Source organism: Olea europaea, chromosome 2 (genome assembly GCF_002742605.1).
Source record: "Olea europaea var. sylvestris chromosome 2, O_europaea_v1, whole genome shotgun sequence".
NCBI lineage: Eukaryota > Viridiplantae > Streptophyta > Magnoliopsida > Lamiales > Oleaceae > Olea > Olea europaea.
Genome location: NC_036238.1, coordinates 27,343,807 through 27,365,802, shown reverse-complemented (window position 1 = coordinate 27,365,802; position 21,996 = coordinate 27,343,807). Strand labels below are relative to the sequence as shown.

General features: G+C 36.9%; 1 pseudogene; it reads left to right on the top strand.

The window, feature by feature from the left end:
- The first annotated feature begins 17,060 nt into the window (after window positions 1-17,060).
- LOC111374763 lies at window positions 17,061-21,419 on the top strand (annotated as a pseudogene).
- Window positions 21,420-21,996: the final 577 nt, after the last annotated feature.

The window sequence follows — 21,996 nt, the reverse complement described above, 5'->3', positions numbered from 1 at the left end:
CCCCAAAATCGGATTCTAGGGTTTCCAACAATTTCACTGCCTAAACACCTTATTAAAACTGAAACATAATTAATCCCTAAGCTTGAGCTCCAAATCGCACATATATCACATAAATTTAACATTTTATTATTACATGATAAAACCCTAAAAATTTTAATATAAACCATACTTAATCACCTAAAACAAATGGAAAATTTCAACCCAAATTTGAAGAAATCAACCTTACCTTTTTTTTCCTCTTCTTCTTTTTCTCTTTTTTTTTTTCTTCTTCTTTTTCTCTTCTTTTTCTTTCCTTCTTGGCCGGTTCTGCTTCTTCCCGTTTTTAGTGTGTGTGTGTGAAACTGGGTGAAAATTTGGTCAAATGGTTGAATATATTGTCCAAAATCCAAAATTTGCATAATAAGTCCCTTAACTTCACTTTTTAGCAACATTTAATCCTTTAACTTCCAAAAGTATATATATAAATTCCAAACTTTTAAATATATCCAATTCAACCTTCATATTTTGCCAATTGCAAAATAAACCCAAATAAAATGATTTGATCAATCAAGTCCCAATAAAAATGATTTATTTCATACAAGTCCTCATTGGACTTGACTTTGAAAATTCCACTATTAATTTTGACTAGATAAAAATGTGGGTTGTAACAATACCACACTACACCAGAAACATAATAAGCCGATGTTGAGAAAATCTAGTCAAAACCAGCATAACAGATGAGAGACGAGAATCTATATCATTTACAGCGAAACGAGATTGAAAATTAAATTAAAAATGTGAATTTTTCCATGCAGCATGTACCGTCTTACATTAATTACACACGCATAATCCTTCGTCACAGTAAATAAAACAGTAAAGTAAGTTGTTTTAGAACATGAGTTTTTTACGGTTCTAATTTGGAACGAAAATCCATCTCCCAAAAATCCATCTGTTGCATACAAAAACAGGCCTAGTGAAATATTTATCACATCATCGCCATTGATAATAAATTACAGAATCAACACAGCAGCCTAAAACACTTCTATATTATAGAATTTTAAACGAAGTCATTACACTAACAAATAAGAATCCATGAGTCTCAACTATATTACACAGTTGACAGTAACGTAAGGAGTATTGATATTCTTCCCAACAATTTATACCAACTAAAGTAGTATTCCAAGTTTGAAAGAAAACGTAAAAGAGCATCAACTATTATGTGCCTTCAAAGATTGAACTCATTGAAGTGAAATCATGTCATGACATTTATGTAGAACTTCCAAGATTTTTGCGTAAGAACTGAACCATTCTTCGGGTGTTGCCAGAAATTAATGTACAAAACCTTCCTTCTACTAAACTCCATTAACCATCTCGTTTTGCGGCAAAAATTCCACGTATACGATCCATCACATATATACCTAATGAAACCATGAATCCATGATATGTGGGGTGGGGGGGGGGTGGTTCCTTCAACATGTAACTTCTGTGCGAGGTTTCCACCCTCGTAGAATTCAAAGAAAAACATATAGTTCGATGGCCTTCCGTGCACTGCAAGTAGCTTCAATATTCCGGGATGATCCAGCTTGCTTCGTCAAACACATAAAAAAATATTTGAAAATAATAAACAAAAACAGTGATTAACACATAAAAATTGGAATATGCTACATCAACCTCAACTGTAATAGAAATTTTTCAAAAAGGGTTTAATACTGTGCTAAACTGTTAGAAAAATAAACATGCATTTAACCTATTTAATTTAGTTTCATGAATTTAGGAGTTTGAAATACATGTATTATTAATTAATATGCACCTAGTTAATTGTGATTCATGTATGCATGTAGTATTAATTAATGTGTACCTAGTAAATTGTGGTGCATGTAGTAGAATTAAATTGAGGGGATGAACGTATGTGATAGTCCTATAAATACTTATGTAATCTTGAGTTGAAGGCAAGTCCACAATTGAATAGAAAATCATTTCCTCCTCCCAAGTCCACTTCTATTTTCTGCAAAGTGGTATCAGAGTCACAATACTAGAAACAATGGCAAATACCAACATGATCCCCTTCCAAGTTCCAAAACTGTCCAAAGAGAAATTTGATAATTGGTGTATCCGCATGAAGGCACTACTTGGTGCACATGATGCATGAGATATCGTGGAGAATGGTTATGAGGCTCCCATCGATCTAGCTGCTCTCACCCAAGTACAAAGGGATCCATTACAAAACACTAAGAGGAAGGATCAAGGCCGTTTCTCTTATTCACCAAGTATTGGATGAGGCCACTTTTGAGAAGGTTTCTAATGCCACTACAGCAAAACAATTATGGGATATGCTTCAAGTTGCCTGCAAAGGAAAGGAGAAGGCAAAGAAAGTTTGCCTCCAAAATCTACGAGGTGAATTTAAAGCTATTCAAATGAAGGAATCCGAAAAGGTGTCAGATTATATTTCAAGAGTGGTGACCGTTGCAAACCAAATGAAGAGGCTTGATGAAGATGTGACTGATTTAAGGGTGATTGAGAAAATCCTTAGATCAGTTAGTAAGAAATTTGATCACGTGGTGACTGCCATTGAAGAATTGAAGGACTTGGAAGATATGACAATTAAAGAATTATGCGGATCATTGGAAGCATATGAAGAGAAGCTTAATCGAAGAAGGAAGGAGCCATTGCAGCAGGTTTTACAACCAAAGCTCACATTGAAAAACAAGGAAGAAAAGGGAAATACTAGTTTTAAAGGACGAGGGCATGGACGAGGACGCGTGATAAGTGTGTTTTTGCACACTTATTTAGGTCACAAACATGACTTAATTACGAGCAAAATAATTGAATTGTAACTTAATTTCGTAACATTTGTGAATTGTAGGGAACACCGATGAACATGGTGAAATTTATGAGAAAAGACGCGAAAAAGGACTAAAATGACACAAAGTGAAAGTTCAAGGACCAAGGTGCAATTACCCAAAAGTTGACCCCATGAACAAATCAAGGAATTGATTGAACCCTATGCCAATTGATGATGCCTTGGGATGATGGAATGGAAAGAGTGAAGAAAAGAGGCCTAGAAGTGAAAGATTCAAGTAAAGGGACTAAATTGAAGAGAATAGAAGTTGGAGTCTACCATGCGGCCGCACGACTGAATGTAGGGAATTTTTTATGAAACATGGATTAACCATGCGACCACACGGATTAAAATCATGCGGTCGCATGGTAGTCTTTCTGATGCGAAAATTTTCTTTCCTTATACGATTGAAACTCCTTTGGTGACCTAATATTCATGCGATATAAATATCAAAAAAGGTCCAGAAACAAGGGGAACGCATTGAGAGGCAAAAAAACACTTCTTGAAGAGTATTTGGAGCGCAAGAAAGAAGATTGGCTATTAGAATTTCAAGATTTCTTTAAGCTTTTATAATTCGTGATACTTATTACTCAAAACCTGATGAATTTTGTTATTTTAGCCATGCTTGGCTAGATTTTCATGTGCTAGGAGATCGATGAACTATGTAATTTGAATTTTAATATCCTAGTTTTGGAATTTGACATTAAGACATATTTTTATTGTTTTGAATGATTTATATGCAATTAATATTTCCGCAATTAAGGTATGAATTTGGGTGATTTATTCTTGCATTCGAGAGAATTGAAATAGCTTTGACATAATATAAATCATCGTAGGGTCCGATAGGGAATAAAAATATACTGCTATGCCCTACGTGAATCTTTAAGTGTTCATAAAATCGCATGCATTTTTACATATGCACTTGTCATAGAAATATAGGCCGTGGTACGTAGAAATAGGTTTGATACACTCGAGAGAGAGTATTGGATAGATTTAGGAACATTGATTCGTCACAATTGAAGTGTGTTGTCATATTGTAAAACTAGGATTTAAAGTGATAATTGCATGGGAAATCGTGATCCTAGTATGTTTAATTTCTATTGATTACAACAAACGTGCGTTCTCAACATTTGATTTCATTCTAGAGTATTAAAAATATCGTTTTGCATACTTAATTTAATTCAATCATAAAAATTGAATAATTAGGATTTTCTTTCCAAAATTAGGGTTTTAATTAAGTTCACATCCACTTTAGTAATTTAGTTTCGGTTAAGGAGACGATAGGTAAAATTGAATTAATCAATCTCAGTGGGACGATATTCAGACTCATTTAATCCACTTTATTACTTGTTAACGAACCGTACACTTGCGGTAGTTTTAAATTGAAAGAAATAATTTCGTAAACAACGTGGACGAGGCTTTGGAAGAGGAGGAAGAGGCAACCATATTTCATTTCAACGTAGAGATGAAAATTATCAATTCAACTCAACAAGAGGACATGGTAGAGGAGGAGTAAGACCATATCAAAAGAGGTATGAAAAGTCACAAGTTAAATGTTATACTTGTCATCAATTTGGACATTATTCATGGGAATGTAAAAGTGGTGATGGTGCGAAAGCTAACCTTTCTTATGAAGAAGACATAGAAAATAATGAAGAGATAGAGTCTACTCTTTTGATAGCTTGTAAGGACTTGCAACAAGGAGAAAAATATTCTTGGTTCCTTGATACTGGAGCTAGTAATCACATGTGTGGGAACAAAGATTTTTTCATAGAGTTTGATGAGAATGTTGGTGGTAATATCACATTCGAGGATTCCTCCAAAATTCCAAGAAAGGGGAAAGGTAAAATCTTGATACGTATGAAAGATAGAAATCACCAATTTATTTCAAATGTTTATTATGCTCCAGATATGAAGAGTAATATTTTGAGTGTGAGTCAATTATTAGAGAAAGGTATTTTGAGTGTGGGTCAATTATTGGAGAAATGTTATGTTTTGTTCACAAAAGGTTGCAGTGTGTTTTTAAAGGATAATGCAGGAAATTTGATTGCTAAAGTACCTATGGTGAAAAATCGTTTATTTGTATTGTCCATACAAACTGATATGACTAAGTGTTTGACGTCGTGTTATAAAGACTCGTCATGGTTGTGGTATTTACGATTTGGGCACATAAATTTTGGAGGGTTCAAAACAATGGCTAGCAATGGAATGGTGAAAGGTTTGCCTCCAATATATCAGCCTAATTAGCTTTGAAGGGTGTCTTTTTGGTAAGCAGTCGAGAAAGGTCTTTCCAAAAGAATCCCAATCAAGAGTTTCAAGGCAACTATAATTGATACACACTGATGTACGTGGGCCAATCACTCCATGTTCTTTTAGTAAGAACAAATATTTTCTTTTGTTTATTGATGATTTTAGTAGAAAAACATGGATGGATTTTCTAAAAGAAAAATCAAAGGTGTTTAAGTGTTTTGAGAATTTTAAAGCTCTTGTAGAAATAGAAAGTGGATTTAAAATCTAGGCTGTGAGATCAGATAGAGGAGGTGAATTCACTTCCAAGAATTTTCAAGACTTCTGTGATGCCAATAGAATTCGTCGGTACCTAACCCCTCCAGGATCTCCACAGCAAAACGGTGTTGTTGAACGAAAGAACCGAACAATTCTCAATATGGCAAGGAGCATGATGAAGACAAAGAAAATGCCAAAAGAATTTTGGGCAGAAGTTGTTGATTGTGCTGTCTACTTGTTGAACCAGTGTGTCACAAAGGCTTTAGCCCACAAGACTCCATTTGAAGCATGGAATGGGAGAAAACCAGCAATATCTCATTTGAAGGTATTTGGATGCATTGCATATGTCCATGTTCTTGATGAGAAGCGCTCAAAAGTTGATGACAAGAGTAAAAAATGTGTGTTCGTTGGCTATGATTCAAAAACAAAAAGCTACAAGCTCTATAATCCAAGTGATGAGAGGATGTTTATTAGTAGAGATGTGGATTTTGATGAGGAAGCAACATGGAATTGGCATGTTGAAGAAGATAACTATGACTTTCTTCCTTTCTTGGAGGAAGAAGATGACAATGAAGAAATACATGAGACCACCACTCCTCCAACATCACCATCACGTGGTGAAATTGATGTTTTTGAAGGAAGTTCAAGTGAAAGGCCTTTACATACAAGGAGGTTTGATGATATATATCGAGAAATCGAGAGAATTGATGATCTTACTTTCTTCTGTCTGTTTGCAAATATTGAGCCTGTAAGTTTTAATGAAGCTGCTGAGGATGAGAAATGGAGAAATGCCATAAATGAAGAAATCGGAGCAATTGAGAAGAACAATACTTGGGAATTAACAACTCTTCCCAAGGGAAATGCTACCATCAAAGTTAAATGGGTGTACAAAACTAAGAAAAATTCAAAAGGAGAGGTGGAAAGATACAAAGCAAGACTTGTGGTGAAAGGATACAAATAGCGTTAGGGCATCGATTATGAAGAAGTTTTCGCTCCAGTAGCTCGGTTAGAGACCATACGACTGATAATTTCTTTGGCTGCTCAAAACAAGTGGAAAATTTTCCAAATGGATGTCAAGTCAGCCTTTCTCAATGGCTATCTTGAAGAGGAGGTCTATGTGCAACAACCCTCCGACTTTGTAGTAAAAAGAAATGAGGACAAAGTGTTGAAATTAAATAAAGTTCTTTACGGCCTAAAGCAAGCACCAAGAGTTTGGAATTGTAGAATTGATAAATATTTTCAGGAGAATGGCTTTACCAAGTGTCCTTATGAGCATGCTCTCTACATTAAGGTGAATGCCAATGGTGTTCTGATTGTTTGTCTGTATGTCGATGATCTAATTTTTACAGGCAACAATCCAAAGACGTGTGAAGAATTCAAGAGAAAAATGTGTTGTGAATTCAAGATGATAGATTTAGGACTTATGTCCTATTATCTTGGGAGGAAGACATTTTCATCGTACAAGAAAATTATGCAAAAGAAGTTCTACAGAAATTCAACATGAGTAATTGCAATCCGGTTAACACTTAAGTAGAATGTAACATCAAACTTTCTAGATATGATGATGGTGCAAAGGTGGATCCAACCTTGTTTCGAAGCTTAGTTGGAAGCCCGAGATATTTAACTTGTACAAGGCCGGATATATTATTTGGAGTAGGACTGGTTAGTCGTTATATGGAGGCTCCAACGACAACACATTTGAAAGCTACGAAGAGAATTTTACGTTACATCAAAGGTACTCTTGATTTCGGGTTACATTATTATGCCTCTAATGTTTTCAGATTTAGAGATTTCAGTGATAGTGATTGGGATGGCGACATTGATTATCGATAGAGTACCAGTGGATTTGTATTTTATATGGGTAACACAGCTTTTACTTGGAGCTCAAAGAAGCAACTAATTGTTACTATGTCAACTTGTGAAGTTGAGTATGTTGCTGTCAGTTCTTGTGTTACACAAGCAGTTTGGCTAAGAAATTTGTTGAATGAGCTTCATTTTGCACAAAGAGAGCCTACTGAAGTAAGTGTGGATAACAAATCAGCCATTGCTTTAGCAAAGAATCCGTTGTTTCATGAACGTAGCAAGCATATAGATACCAAATATCACTTTGTGCGTGAATGCATTGAAAACAACGTAGTGAAGATTAATTTTTTGAAGTCTCAAGACCAAATTGGAGATATTATCACCAAAACTCTCAAGTTTAATACTTTCAAGACATTAAGAAACTTGTTTGGAGTATGTAAAATTCATGTTTAAGGGGGTGTTAGAAAAATAAACATGCATTTAACCTATTTAATTTAGTTTCATGAATTTAGGAGTTTGAAATACATGTATTATTAATTAATATGCACCTAGTTAATTGTGGTTCATGTATGCATGTATTATTAATTAATGTGTACCTAGTAAATTGTGGTGCATGTAGTAGAATTAAATTAAGGGGATGAACTTATGTGATAAGAAGTCCTATAAATACCTATGTAATCTCGAGTTGAAGGCAAGTCCATAATTGAATAGAAAATCATTTCCTCCTCCTAAGTCCACTTCTATTTCCTACATAAACTCCTACTCAGCCGGCATAGTAATTACCAATGGTAGGAATTATGTAAATTACATTGTGTAATTCGACAAACATGCACTCAAATTTGTTTTAAATTGGCATTGAATGGAAGATTTACTCTAAACAGCGATATGCGGTGTATTCACAAAATACAGAGGGAAACAAATTAACCCTAGCCCTTGTTTGAGCCCCATTTGATGAAAAAATGCATTCTGGAATAGTATTTTTTTTAGAATGTGTGGTTAAAAAAAAAGCTTTCGATTTACGTGTAAAAATATTTTGTTGAAAAATGTGTGGTTAAAATTGAGTTTTGAAAAAATAAATATTTGATAAAAATGGGGCTCAAAGCCTCAAACAAGCGCTTAGTAATTTCAATTCTTTGTGGAATTTATTGAGATCATCTGAGGTGGATAAAATTGGATTTTTGACTGCCACTTTTCTACCATCAAGCATAGTTTCACACATCACACTTCCTACACCTGTAACCAGGGACTGGGAAAAAAAAATATAGAACCCGTTTTAACAAACATGGCCCATTTTACAAAAATTGACAACAAACTCAAACAAAAATGGAAAGAAAAAAAGACAACCAATTTTACATAATCTTTAAGGGACGACAATTTTATCGAGCATGTTCAATGATAAATTTTACTGGGCATGTTCTTGTAGAGGTTTAGACAATGGGAAAATTTCATAACTAAGAGGATAACTATTTCCCATTTCAAAAATAAAAATACAAGTTTCAAATTTCAAAAATCAGACATTCATTAAAATTTATTTATAATTTAATTAATTATATATATATATTTTATTAATTAAATATATTAAAGTCACGGATCTATACAATTTGGTCACAGATTCACAATTTAATTAGTCACATATTATTTTTCGATCAAAAATCCAATGTTACAAATTATTTCACGGTCACAATATTAAACTTTTGTAGGTCACAATTTGTTTTTCGATCACAGATAAAAAATTTATACATCACAATTTATTTATATGTTACAAATCACAAATATTACAGGTCACAAATTATTAATTTTTTATCACACATTTTTTTTTCACAATTTTTCTATCTTATTGGTCACATATTGTTTATTGGTCACAGATTAACCAATTTAATGGTCACAATTAACTGTAACCAGTGACTACTACAAAATAACCATTGTCTCCAACATCACTAACGCCACCACCACTGTCAGCGCCAGAACCACTACCACCATCACCCTACAGCAACATCACTGTTTCAAACAAAATTAACACATCCACCTTAACAGACAACAGTCACCAACATCTCACTATCACCACCGCACCCACTGCAATGACCACCGCCGTCTACCACCACTATCAAAAATACTCTTAACAACCAAAAACCACCACAACTACCGCAGCAAAACACCAGCAAAAATCAGCTCCAACATTATCACAGTCACTGCAATAACCAGCAACACACCCACTTTCAGAATCAAAACCAGTGGCTATGCCACCGCCATCACCCAAATACCAACCAAATCGTCACCCAACCACCAACAAAATCACCGTGATATGATCCAGAAGTCGAGCCCGACGAAGGCGAGTGAGAGACGAGACCCGTTGATAGTCGATGGCGGAACAATGACGCGATTAAGGGCAAAGAAAGTGAAACAAGTGATGGAATTGCTCGTTCAAGAAACCATTGATGGAACCATATTCGGGACTCAAAATGGAGCAATTTTCATGTTCGGGTCGAAGGTCGAATCAATTTGGATCAATTTGTTATCAAGTGACGAAACTGGAGGCTGAAAACAAGCCTGTACGGCCATGCGACTGCATGGAGGCTTATCGAAACTCAAGGAGCCAACCGGATTGAACCATACGACCACATGGAAATACAACATGCGGCCGCATGGGCAATTTTTTTGGCGAATTTTCTATTTTTGGTATTTTTTCATATTTTGTTAGATTTTGATTCTTTTCCATATTTTGGGGATTATAATCGACTTTTGCATGATTTTTACCTAGTTTTTAGGTTTAGTATAAATAGGAGTTTCCATTCAATTGTTAAAAACCTTTGACATTATTAATATAGAATTAAAGTGAGGCATTTTGTCTTCTCTTTATTGTTCTTTATTGAACAATTTCGAATTTATTAAGTGTTAACTTGTGGCGTTCAAACAACCGAATTTAATTCTTGAATTGCGTGATCAAGGGGTCTTTCAAGCATCGTTCTTGTTGGATTTTTTGGTTCGACTTTCTTTTGGGTTAATTTTAAACTCTTGGATTAATTTGGCTTTCTTGGGTTCGTCAATCTCGTTGTGGGTTTTGTAGTCAACGTTGCTACGGGGTTCGCATCAGTTGGTATCAGAACTTTGACTCCAAATTAATTGAAGGTTATATCTTTTCTTTATTTGTTTGGGTCGTTAATTGTTTTTTCTTAGTTCTTCTTTTCTTTTCGTCGTTTCGTTGAGTTGTTGGTAGTTTACTCATCTTCTTTCATCAAGGAGTAAAAAAAAAAATTGATATTATTATTGTTTGATTTTGTTTTTCTACCAACAAAAATTCCTACATTGTGTTTGATTTTGAGATATTCAATTGGGTTCGATTTTTTTCAATCTTCTATTGAGTCTATTCACATATTCTTGTCAAAACATTCATCTATTCCATTTATTCAAGTCTTCTGAGTCTCGTGGTCTTCGATTAATATTCGGTTTGTTTGAATTTCTAGTAAAACAATTGATTTAGTTCACTTGGTTCTTTGAAGTGCTTGGAGGGAGACTTTGAGTGGTAAAAGGCCAAATGGTGAGTTTAATAGAGGGAAAAAGCCATAGTGAGTGTTTTCCGAGTGAAATCTTTGTGAGACATAAAAAAAAATTGTTGTGTGATATGATGTCAGAAAGAGAAGGTTCCGACTCAAGCCGAAATGTTAATGAAAACAATGCTTCGGAGGACATGATATGGAGGTTTAAACGGGTACTAGTTGATGTTAGGGAGAAGGTGGATAGGCAAGGGAAATGGATGGTACAAATAGGTACTACAATTGCTAATCTTAGTCGGGGACAAGCGGAGATATCTAATGCTTGGGGGTCGGGTAGGCGTGAATCTAAGAGAGGAAGGCTAGATGAGTATCATAGTGATGATGATGATTTTGATGAAAATGACTTTGATATGGGTCGAGCGAGGCATAGGGGCGATAGGATGGAAATACCGGGTAGAAATAACTTAGGAAATAAAGTAGATGGAAATTTGGGGAGTATTAAAATGACTATTCCGCAATTTAAGGGGACAAGCGATCCGAAATCATATTTAGAGTGGGAAAGGAAGGTTGAGATGATTTTTGAGTGCTATAATTATTCGGAGGAGAAAAAGGTAAAATTGGCGGTGCTTGAATTCGTGGATTATGCGATATCTTGGTGGGATCAAATACTTACATCACGGCGCAGGGGTCAGGAAAGACCAATTAGCACTTGGGATGAATTGAAGACGTTGATGAGGAGGAGGTTTGTTCCGAGTCACTATTATAGGGAAATCCATCAAAAATTGTAAGGTTTGTACCAAGGATCGAAAAGCGTAGAGGATTATCACAAGGATATGGAAATTCTTATGATTCGAGCTAATGTGGAGGATGATTGGGAAGCTACCATTCTTGAATGGGTTAAATCAAGCTATTGCAAACGTTGTAGAGTTGCAACACTATGCGGAAATCGAGGACATGTTACATGTGGCAATGAAAGTCGAGAGGCAATTGAAGAGGAAGGGGACGTTTAGGCAATCGTTAGGTACTTCAACTCCTAATCCAACATGGAAGTCGAGATGGGATGACAACAACAAAAACGGGGTTGCACCTAGAGGTAAAAATGATTGACAAAAGGGCAAGGATGAAAATGCTAGCAAACCAATATCAAAATCGGAGGCACAACTGTCGCGCAATCGGGACATCAAATGTTTTAGGTGTTTGGGAACGTGGCATATTACTTCTCGATGCCTAAACAAATAGGCGATGGTGTTACGGGATAATGGAGAGATTGTGAGCGATAGTGATGGCGAGTTTGATGACATGCTGGCCTTGGAGGATGTTAGTGAAGAAGAAAAAGTTGAAGGCCGGTTGGGGATCTACTAGTCACAAGGCGAGCTTTCACTACTCACGTCAAAGCGGATGACTTAGAGTTGCAACGGGAGAACATTTTCCACACTTGATACCATGTCAACAATATGGTATGTAGTGTTATAATTGATGGTGGTAGTTGCACTAATGTAGCTAGCGTATCTCTTGTAGAAAAATTGGGTTTAACATTGTTGAGACACCCGAGACCTTATAAATTGCAATGGTTGAATAAGAGTGGCGAGGTGAGAGTGAATCGAAGGGTGCTAATTAATTTGTCAATTGGCAGTTATAAGGACGAGTTAGTGTGTGATGTGTTGCTAATGCAAGCGGGACATATTTTATTGGAGAGACCATGGCAATATGATAGAAAGGCTATGCATGATGGGTACAAAAATCGATATAGTTTCATTAAGGATAGAAGGACCATTACTCTTGTGCCATTAACACCGGCGCAAGTCTATGAGGACCAATTAAAATTGAAAAGTGAGGAAGAGAGGAGAGTAAAGGCGTTAGAAAAAATGAGAGCAAATAGTGAGTTGGAGAAAAAGAGAAAATGTTGAGATAGTCATTAGAGAGAAAAAGAGAGAGCAATCACCAGAGAGAAAAGAAAAAGAGTACCCCGAGAGAAAAAAGAAAATACGAGCGAATTTCTTTGCAAAAGAGAGTGATTTGAGGAGGGCGGTAGTTGAGAGAAAAGAGATGATTTTGTTCGTTTATAAGGAATCACTCCTCAATTTTGAGGAAACTAACCCACCCTCCCTAGTTTGGCTAAATCTTTGTTGCAGGAATTTGACGATGTATTTTCGGAGGATGCACCAAGTGGATTGCCGCCTATTTGAGGTATTGAACATCAAATTGACTTCATACCCGGAGCTGTCATTCCAAATCGACCGGCTTATCTAAGTAATCCCGAGGAGACTAAGGAGCTTCAAAGGCAAATAGAGTAGTTGATGAGCAAATGCTACGTGAGGGAAAGCATGAGTCCTTGTGCGGTACTGGTTTTGCTTGTGCCAAAAAAGGATGAAACATCGCGAATGTGATTGGATTGTAAGGCTATCAACAGCATAACGGTAAAGTATCATCACCCTATAACTAGGTTAGATGACATGCTTGATGAATTACATGGTGCTTGCATATTTTCTAAAATTGATTTAAAAAGCGGGTATCATCAAATTCGTATGCGGGAGGGTGATGAATGGAAAACGGCTTTTAAAACTAAATATGATTTATAGGAATGGTTGGTTATGCCGCTTGGACTCACAAATGCACCTAACACTTTTATGCGTTTAATGAATCATGTTTTACGTGCTTTTATAGGAAAAATTTGTTGTGGTTTATTTTGAGACATTTTAATCTATAGCAAAGACCTAGGAGAGCATTTGGAACATTTAAAGTGTGTTAATTATTTTAAGGAAAGAACAACTCTATGCTAATCTTAAGAAATGCACGTTTTGTATGGATAGAGTTATTTTTCTTGATTTTGTGGTTAGTGCTAATAGGGTAGAAGTAGACGATGAAAAGATAAAAGCTATTAGAGATTGGCTAACACCTAAAAGCATAACGGAAGTTAGGAGTTTTCATGGTTTGGCTAGTTTTTATAGGCGATTTGTGAAAGAGTTTAGCACTATCACCGCACCACTCACGGAAGTAGTTAAAAAGAGTGTAGGTTTTCATTGGGGTGATGAACATGAACTTGCATTTACTACTATTAAAGGTAGATTGTGTGAAGCACCTATTTTGGTATTACCTAACTTTGATAAAACATTCGAAATTGAGTGTGATGTATCAGGAATAGGGATTTGAGTAATTTTAATGCAGGATCGGAGGCCTATTGCATACTTTAGCGAGAAATTGAGTGGAGTTGCTTTAAATTATCCTACATATAACAAAGAACTTTATGCACTTGTTCGAGCTTTGGAGACTTGGCAACATTATCTATGGCGGAAGGAGTTCGTAATACACACCAATCATGAGTCACTAAAGCACTTGCGGGGACAAGGTAAATTGAACAAGAGGCATGCACGGTGGATGAAATTCATTAAGGCCTTTCCATACGTCATTTGGTATAAACAAGGTAAGGAAAATATGGTGGCGGATACATTGTCGCGAAGGTACGTATTGCTAACTACTCTTGATTCTAAGCTACTTGGATTTGAACATATTAAGGAATTGTATGAAAAAGATGTTGAATTTTTGGATATTTATTTGTCATGCATAAAAGGGGCAGTTGATAGGTACTTTAGGCATGAGGGGTATTTATTTCGGGAAAATAGGTTATGTGTTCCTAATTGTTCTATTCGGGAGTTGTTAGTAAGGGAGGCACATAGTGGTGGATTGATGGGACACTTTGGGGTTCAAAAGACTTTAGATGTATTGAAAGAGTATTTTTATTGGCCTAAGATGAAAAGTGATGTTGAGCGAATTTGTAGTCGATGCATAGGTTGTAAAAAGACTAAATCTAAGGTACCACAAGGTTTGTATACACCTTTACCTACGCCTAGTGAGCCTTGGATTGATATCTTGATGGATTTTGTTTTGGGTTTATCTAGAACTAAGAGAGGTCGGGATTCTATTTTTGTGGTTGTAGATAGGTTCAGCAAAATGACACATTTTATACCATGTCACAAAACTGACGATGCCACAAACATTGCTGACTTATTCTTTAAAGAGATTGTGTGTTTACATGGGATTCCTAGAAGCATAGTGTCGGATCGGGATGTCAAATTTTTGAGTCATTTTTGGAGAGTTTTGTGGGGTTAGTTAGGCACTCAGTTACTATTTTTCACAACTTGTCACCCACAAATGGATGGGCAAACCGAGGTAGTGAATAGGACTATGACACAATTATTACGCACAGTAATCAATAAAAATTTGAAGAGTTGGGAGGAGTGTCTACCATTTGTTGAATTTGCATACAATTGAGCTGTTCACTCTACTACGTCATATTCTCCATTTGAAATTGTATATGATTTTAATCTGCTAACTCCTTTGGATTTAATTCCTTTACCTGTGAATGAACGTGGTAGTTTAGATGGTAAAAAGAAGGCGGAATTGGTTAAGTCACTCCATGAAAAAGTAAAAGCGCAAATTGAAAACAAAAGTAAGTTGGTTGTGTCGTAAGCAAACAAAGGTAGGAAGCGCGTGACATTCGAGCCAGGAGATTAGGTTTGGGTGCACTTTAGGAAGGAGCGATTTCTGGAGCAAAGGAAGTCCAAGTTGCAACCGAGGGGCGATGGTCCATTTCAAGTGATTGAAAAGATAAACAACAATGCTTACAAGTTGGACCTTCCAGGTGAGTACAATGTTTCGGCTACTTTTAATGTATCTGATCTCTCTCTGTTTGATGCAGATTCAGATTCGAGGACGAATCATTTTGAAAAGGGATGGTGATATGATCCAGGAGTCGAGCCCGACGAAGGCGAGTGCGAGACGAAACCTGTTGATAGTCGATAGCGGACCAATGATGCGATCAAGGACAAAGCAAGTGAAACAAGCGATGGGATTGCTCGTTCAAGAAACCATTGATGGAACCATGTTCGGGACTCAAAATGGAGCAATTTTCATGTTCGGGTCAAAGGCCGAATTGACTTGGATTAATTTATTATCAAGCGACGAAAGCGGAGGTAGAGAACAACACCATGCGGCCGCACACATGGTTCCCGAAAACCAAAAGTCCAACTCAAGTTAAACCATGCGACCGCATGGATTTACACCATGCGGCCGCATGGTCCAAAAAAATTGGCGATTTTCTATTTTTGGCCGAATTTCCTAGTTTCGATAGAATTCTTATGGAATCAAATTATTACCATAATTTGATGGTTTTGGACGTTTTTATTCATTAGTATAAATAGGAGATTACTTTTGATTCTATAAAGAGAGAAATTTCTTCTTTCAATTTATTGTTCTTCTTGAACAATCTTGGAACTTATAAAGATTCCACTTCTTGTGGCCTTCTATCAATCGGATTGTGGGTTCTTTTAATTGTAATCAAGGGGTTTTAGGTTCTTCACTAATCTAGGGTTTCTTGGTTCAATTCTTGGGGTTTGAGATCCAAAATCGGGTTAGTATTGGCGTTCTTAGGTTCCGCATCAATCTCGTGTGGGTTTCGTAGTTTCCATTGCTACGGGGTTCGCATCAATTGGTATCAAAGCTTTGGCTTCAATTTAATCAGGTTATATCCTTTGTTTTCTAATTTTTTTCAATTTCTTGTGCTCTTGTATCCAGAAAGTTTTCTTGATCTTTTAATCCAAAAGTTTCATAAAAAAATCTTCAAATTCCGTTTCTGGGCTCAATTTTCGCCCAAATCAGTTTTCGTTTTCTTTGTTGGTTTTGTTATTGATTTCTGGACCTAAAAAAAAATATTACTGTTCATCCGTATAGTTTAAAAAAACTTGTTGAATATTATTGACCCGTCAAATACTAACTTTTATTATTCATTATCGTTTCTAAATTACTTGGACACATTGAATCACTCCATTCCTTCATTCAAATCAAGTTTTAAAAGTTTTCTTTGAGTCCTTTGATTACAATTATTGAGTCACATCCGATTTGGGGAATTCTACATGAATTGATTGATTGATTGAGTTCATTGATTGTTCCTAAAAGCAATTGTTGAAAGAACTGAGTGGTAAAAGGCAGAGAGGTAAGCTGTATAGAGGGTAAAAGCCTTGTGTGTGTTCCGAGTGACTTTTAGTGAGGCAGTAAAATAAAATTTTAGTGTTAGGATGTCAGAAATGGCAGAATCAAACTCAAGCCGACAAGGCAATAATAGCAATGCAACGAAAGATTTAGTGCAAAGGTTTGAGAGGGCGTTTGGAGATGTGAGAGATAGGTTGGAGAAGTAGGAGGCTTAGATGAATAGATTAGATACATCAATGGCTAATCATAGTCGGGGGCATCGAGTGGATGTATCCAATGCCAGAGGACCGGATAGATGGGAGCCTAGGAGGGAAAGGCGAGAGGAGTATAGATATGGGAGTGACATGGGCGAAGATGAATTTCACGGTGTTGAGATGGGAAGGATGAGGAATAGAGGCGATAGGTTCGACAGACGGGGTCGGAATGATCGCGGGGAGGAGTTGGATGGAAACTTGGGAAATATAAAAATGACAGTTCCTTCATTCAAAGGAAGGAGTGATCTCGAGGCATACCTGGAGTGGGAAAGGAAGGTTGAAATGATCTTCGAGTGTTATAACTATTCGGAGGAGAAAAAGGTGAAGTTAGCAGTTTTGGAGTTCAGTGACTATGCAATTTCATGGTGGGATCAAGTGATTACTTCACAACGTAGGAGTGGGGAAAGACCAATTAGCACTTGGGAGGAATTGAAGTCATTGATGAGAAAGAGGTTTGTTCCTAGCTACTATTACTGAGAGATCCATCAAAAACTGCAAGGTCTATATCAAGGGTCGAAAAGTGTAGAGGACTATCATAAGGAGATGGAAATACTCATGATTAGGGCCAATGTGATGGAGGATTGGGAGGCTACCATAGCATGATTCTTGAATGGGTTGAATAGGGAAATTGCCAATGTAGTGGAGTTGCAACATTATATGGAGTTGGAAGACATGTTGCATGTGGCTATGAAGGTAGAGAGACAGCTGAAGAGGAAAGGGGCAACTAGGCAATCGTTAGGAACTTCGAGTGTTAATCCATCTTGGAAGCCAAGGTGAAACAACAACAACAAAGGTGATAAAGCTATACCTAAAGGTAGGAATAAGTGGCAGAAAGGGAAAGAAGAAAGTGCTAGCAAAACAGCACCCAAAACAGATTCACAACCATTAAGGAATCGAGACATCAAGTGTTTCAGATGCTTGGGGTCAGGGCACATTGCTTCTCAATGCCCAAATAAACGGGTAATGGTTTTGTTGGATAATGGAGAGGTGGTGAGTGAAAGTGAAGGAGAGTTTGAGGACATGCCTGCATTGGAGGACGTTGAAGAAGAAGAAAAATCGGAGTTTGTTGTTGGGGAATCGTTGGTGTCAAGGAGAGTTCTTAATACTCAAGTCAAAGTGGATGATTCGGAGCAGCAGCGAGAAAATATATTCCACACACGTTGTTACGTCAACGAAAAGGTATGTAGTATGATTATTGATGGTGGGAGTTGCACGAATGTAGCTAGCACAACTTTAGTTGAGAAATTAGGACTAGCATTGTTAAGACACCCTAGGCTTTATAAGTTGCAATGGTTGAATGAAAGTGGGGAAGTTAGGGTGAATAAAAGAGTTTTAATTAATTTCTCAATTGGGAGTTATAGTGACAAAGTAGTATGTGATGTGGTGCCTATGCATGTGGGTCATATCTTGTTAGGAAGACCATGGCAATATGATAGAAGGGTCACACATGATGGATATAGGAATCGTTATAGCTTTGTCAAGGATGGGAAGACTATTACTCTTGCGCCATTAACACCGGCACAAGTGTATGGAGATCAAATCAAGCTGAAAAGTGAGGAAGACGAGAGAATAAGAGAGTTAGGAAAAAGGAGAGGCAATAGTGAAACCATCAATAAGAGAGAAAATAGTGAGATAGCTGAGAGTGGAGAAAAGAGAGAGAAGCCACATGAGCGGAGAGAAAAAGAGTCAGCTGAGCGGAGAGAAAAGCCAAAGGTCAACTTCTATGCAAAAGAGAGTGAGTTGAAAAAGGCTATGAGCGATAATAGGCAAATGATATTGTTCCCTCCTCAATTTTGAGGATTCTAACACATCCCTCCCTAGTTTGGTTAAGTCTTTATTGCAGGAGTTCGATAATGTGTTTCCTGAGGAGATGCCAAGTGGGTTGCCAACAATCAGAGGCATCGAGCACCAGATTGACTTTGTACCCGGAGCTGTCATACCAAATCGACCAGCTTACCGAAGCAATCCCGAGGAGACGAAGGAGCTTCAAAAGCAAGTGGAGGAGTTGATGAGCAAAGGTTATGTCAGGGAGAGCATGAGTCCATGTGATGTACCTATTTTGCTGGTGCCTAAGAAGGACGGGACTTGGAAAATGTGCGTGGATTGCTGAGTTATCAACAATATCACGGTAAAGTATCGTCACCCAATACCTAGGCTACATGATATGCTTGATGAGTTGCATGGTGCTTGGATTTTTAGTAAGATTGATCTTAAGAATGGGTATCATCAAATTCGCATGCGGGAGGGTGATGAATGGAAAACGGCGTTTAAGACTAAGTATGGATTGTATGAATGGTTAGTTATGCCGTTTGGACTCACTAATGCACCGAGCACTTTTATGCTTTTAATGAACACCATGTTTTGCGTGCTTTTATTGGGAAATTTGTTGTAGTTTATTTTGATGTCATCTTAATCTATAGCAAAAACCTAGATGAGCATTTAGAACATTTAAATTATGTGCTTGTTGTGTTGCGAAAGGAACAACTATATGCTAATTTCAAAAAGTGCACATTTTGCATGGATAGAGTTGTTTTCCTAGGATTTGTGGTTAGTGCTAACGGGGTGGAAGTCGATGAAGAAAAGATAAAAGCTATAAAGGAATGGCCAACACCTAAGACTATAATTGAAGTTAGAAGTTTTCATGGATTGGCTAGTTTTTATAGGCGGTTTGTAAGAGATTTTAGCACCATCACCACACCATTGACTGAAATAGTAAAGAAGGGTGTAGGTTTTCATTGGGAAGAGTCTCAAGAAATTGTATTTAACACCATTAAGGATAAGCTATGTAAGGCACCTATTTTGGCATTACCAAATTTTGATAAAACATTCGAGGTTGAGTGTGATGCATCAGGAATAGGTATAGGAGCAGTGTTAATGCAGGAAAGGAGACATATTGCTTACTTTAGCGAAAAGTTGAGTGGGGCAGCATTGAATTATCCGACATATGACAAGGAGCTGTATTCACTTGTTCGAGCATTGGAGACTTGGCAGAACTACTTATGGCCAAAGGAATTCGTGATACACATCGATCATGAATCTTTAAAGCATTTGCGAGGTCAAGGTAAGTTGAACAAAAGACATGCAAGATGGGTGGAGTTTATTGAGATATTTCCCTACGTCATCAAGTACAAACAAGGTAATGAAAATATAGTTGCTGATGCGTTGTCTTGAAGGTACGTGCTCTTAAATTCATTAAGTACTAAATTACTTGGTTTCGAACATATTAAGGGCATGTATGAATCTGATTGTGATTTTTCTAGTATTTATGCTTCATGTGACAAAGGTGCATTTGATAAATTCTATAGGCATGAAGGATATTTGTTTAGGGAAGATAAGTTGTGCATTCCTAATTGCTCTTTGCATGAATTATTGGTAAGGGAAGCACATGGGGGTGGTCTAATGGGACACTTCGGGGTCCAAAAGATTTTAGACATGTTAGGGGAACATTTTTATTGGCCTAAAATGTGACATGATGTAGAACAAATATGTGGAAAGTGCATAACTTGTAAAAAGGCTGAGTCTAAGATTCAACCCCATGGTTTGTATACTTCTTTACCTGTACCTAGTGAACCTTGGGTAGACATATCTATGGACTTTGTGTTAGGTTTGCCTAGGACAAAAAGGGGTCGGAATTCAATATTTGTAGTGGTCGATAGGTTTAGTAAAATGGCGCACTTCATACTATGTCATAAAACTGACGATGCTACTAATATTGCAGACTTATTCTTTAGGGAAATAGTACGTTTACATGGAGTACCTAAAAGTATAATGTCTGATAGGGACGTGAAGTTTTTGAGTCATTTTTGGCGTGTTCTGTAGAGTAAGTTAGGAACTAAGTTATTATTTTCTACAACTTGTCACTCACAAACAGATGGACAAACTGAGGTAGTTAATCGAACTATGACTCAACTACTTAGGACAGTGATCAATAAAAATTTGAAATCATGGGAAGAGTGTTTACCGTTTATAGAGTTTGCATCTAATCGAGCTACACATTCTACTACTTCGTTTTCTCCTTTTGAAATTGTTTATGGTTTTAATCCACTAACATCTATGGACTTAATGCCTTTGCCTGTGCATGAACGAGGTAGCTTGGATGGGAAACGAAAAGCCGAGATGGTGAAAACACTCCATGAAAAGGTCAGGATGCTGATTGCATTAAAGGCAAATAAAGGAAGAAGACGCGTTACATTTGAGCCTGGAGATTGGGTCTGGGTGCATTTCAGAAAAGAGCGTTTTCCAGAACAGAGGAAGTCAAAATTGCAACCACGAGGCGATGGACCGTTTCAAGTCATCGAAAGGATCAATGAGAATGCATACAAAGTGGATTTACCAGGTGAGTACAATGTTTTAGCTACTTTTAATGTATCTGATCTCTCTTTGTTTGATGTAGGTTCAGATTCGAGGACGAATCCTTTTGAAGAGGGAGAGGATGATATGATCCAGGAGTCGAGCCCGACAAAAGCAAGTGCAAGACGAGACCCGTTGATAGTCGATGACGGACCAATGACGCGATCATGGACAAAGCAAGTGAAACAAGCGATGGGATTGCTCATTCAATAAACCATTGATGGAGCCATGTTCGAAACTCAAAATGGAGCAACTTTCACGTTCGGGTCGAAGGCCGAATTGACTTGGATCAATTTGTTATCAAGCGACAAAAGCGGAAGCAGAGAACAACACCATGCGGCCGCACACATGGTTCCCGAAAACGAAAAGTCCAACTCAAGTTAAACCATGCGACTGCATGGATTTACACCATGCGACCGCATGGGCCAAAAAAATTGGTGATTTTCTATTTTTGGCCGAATTTTCTAGTTTCGATAGAATTCTTATGGAATCAAATTATTACCATAATTTGATGGCTTTGGACGTTTTTATTCATTAGTATAAATAGGAGATTACTTTTGATTGTAACAACTTTTGAACTATTGACTTTTGAATTAATATTATAAAGAGAGAAATTTTTTCTTTCAATTTATTGTTCTTCTTGAACAATTTTGGAATTATAAAGATTCAACTTCTTGTGGCGTTCTATTAATCGGTTTGTGGGTTCTTTTAATTGTAATCAAGGGGTTTTAGGTTCTTCGCTAATCTAAGGTTTCTTAGTTCAATTCTTGGGGTTCGAGATCCAAAACCG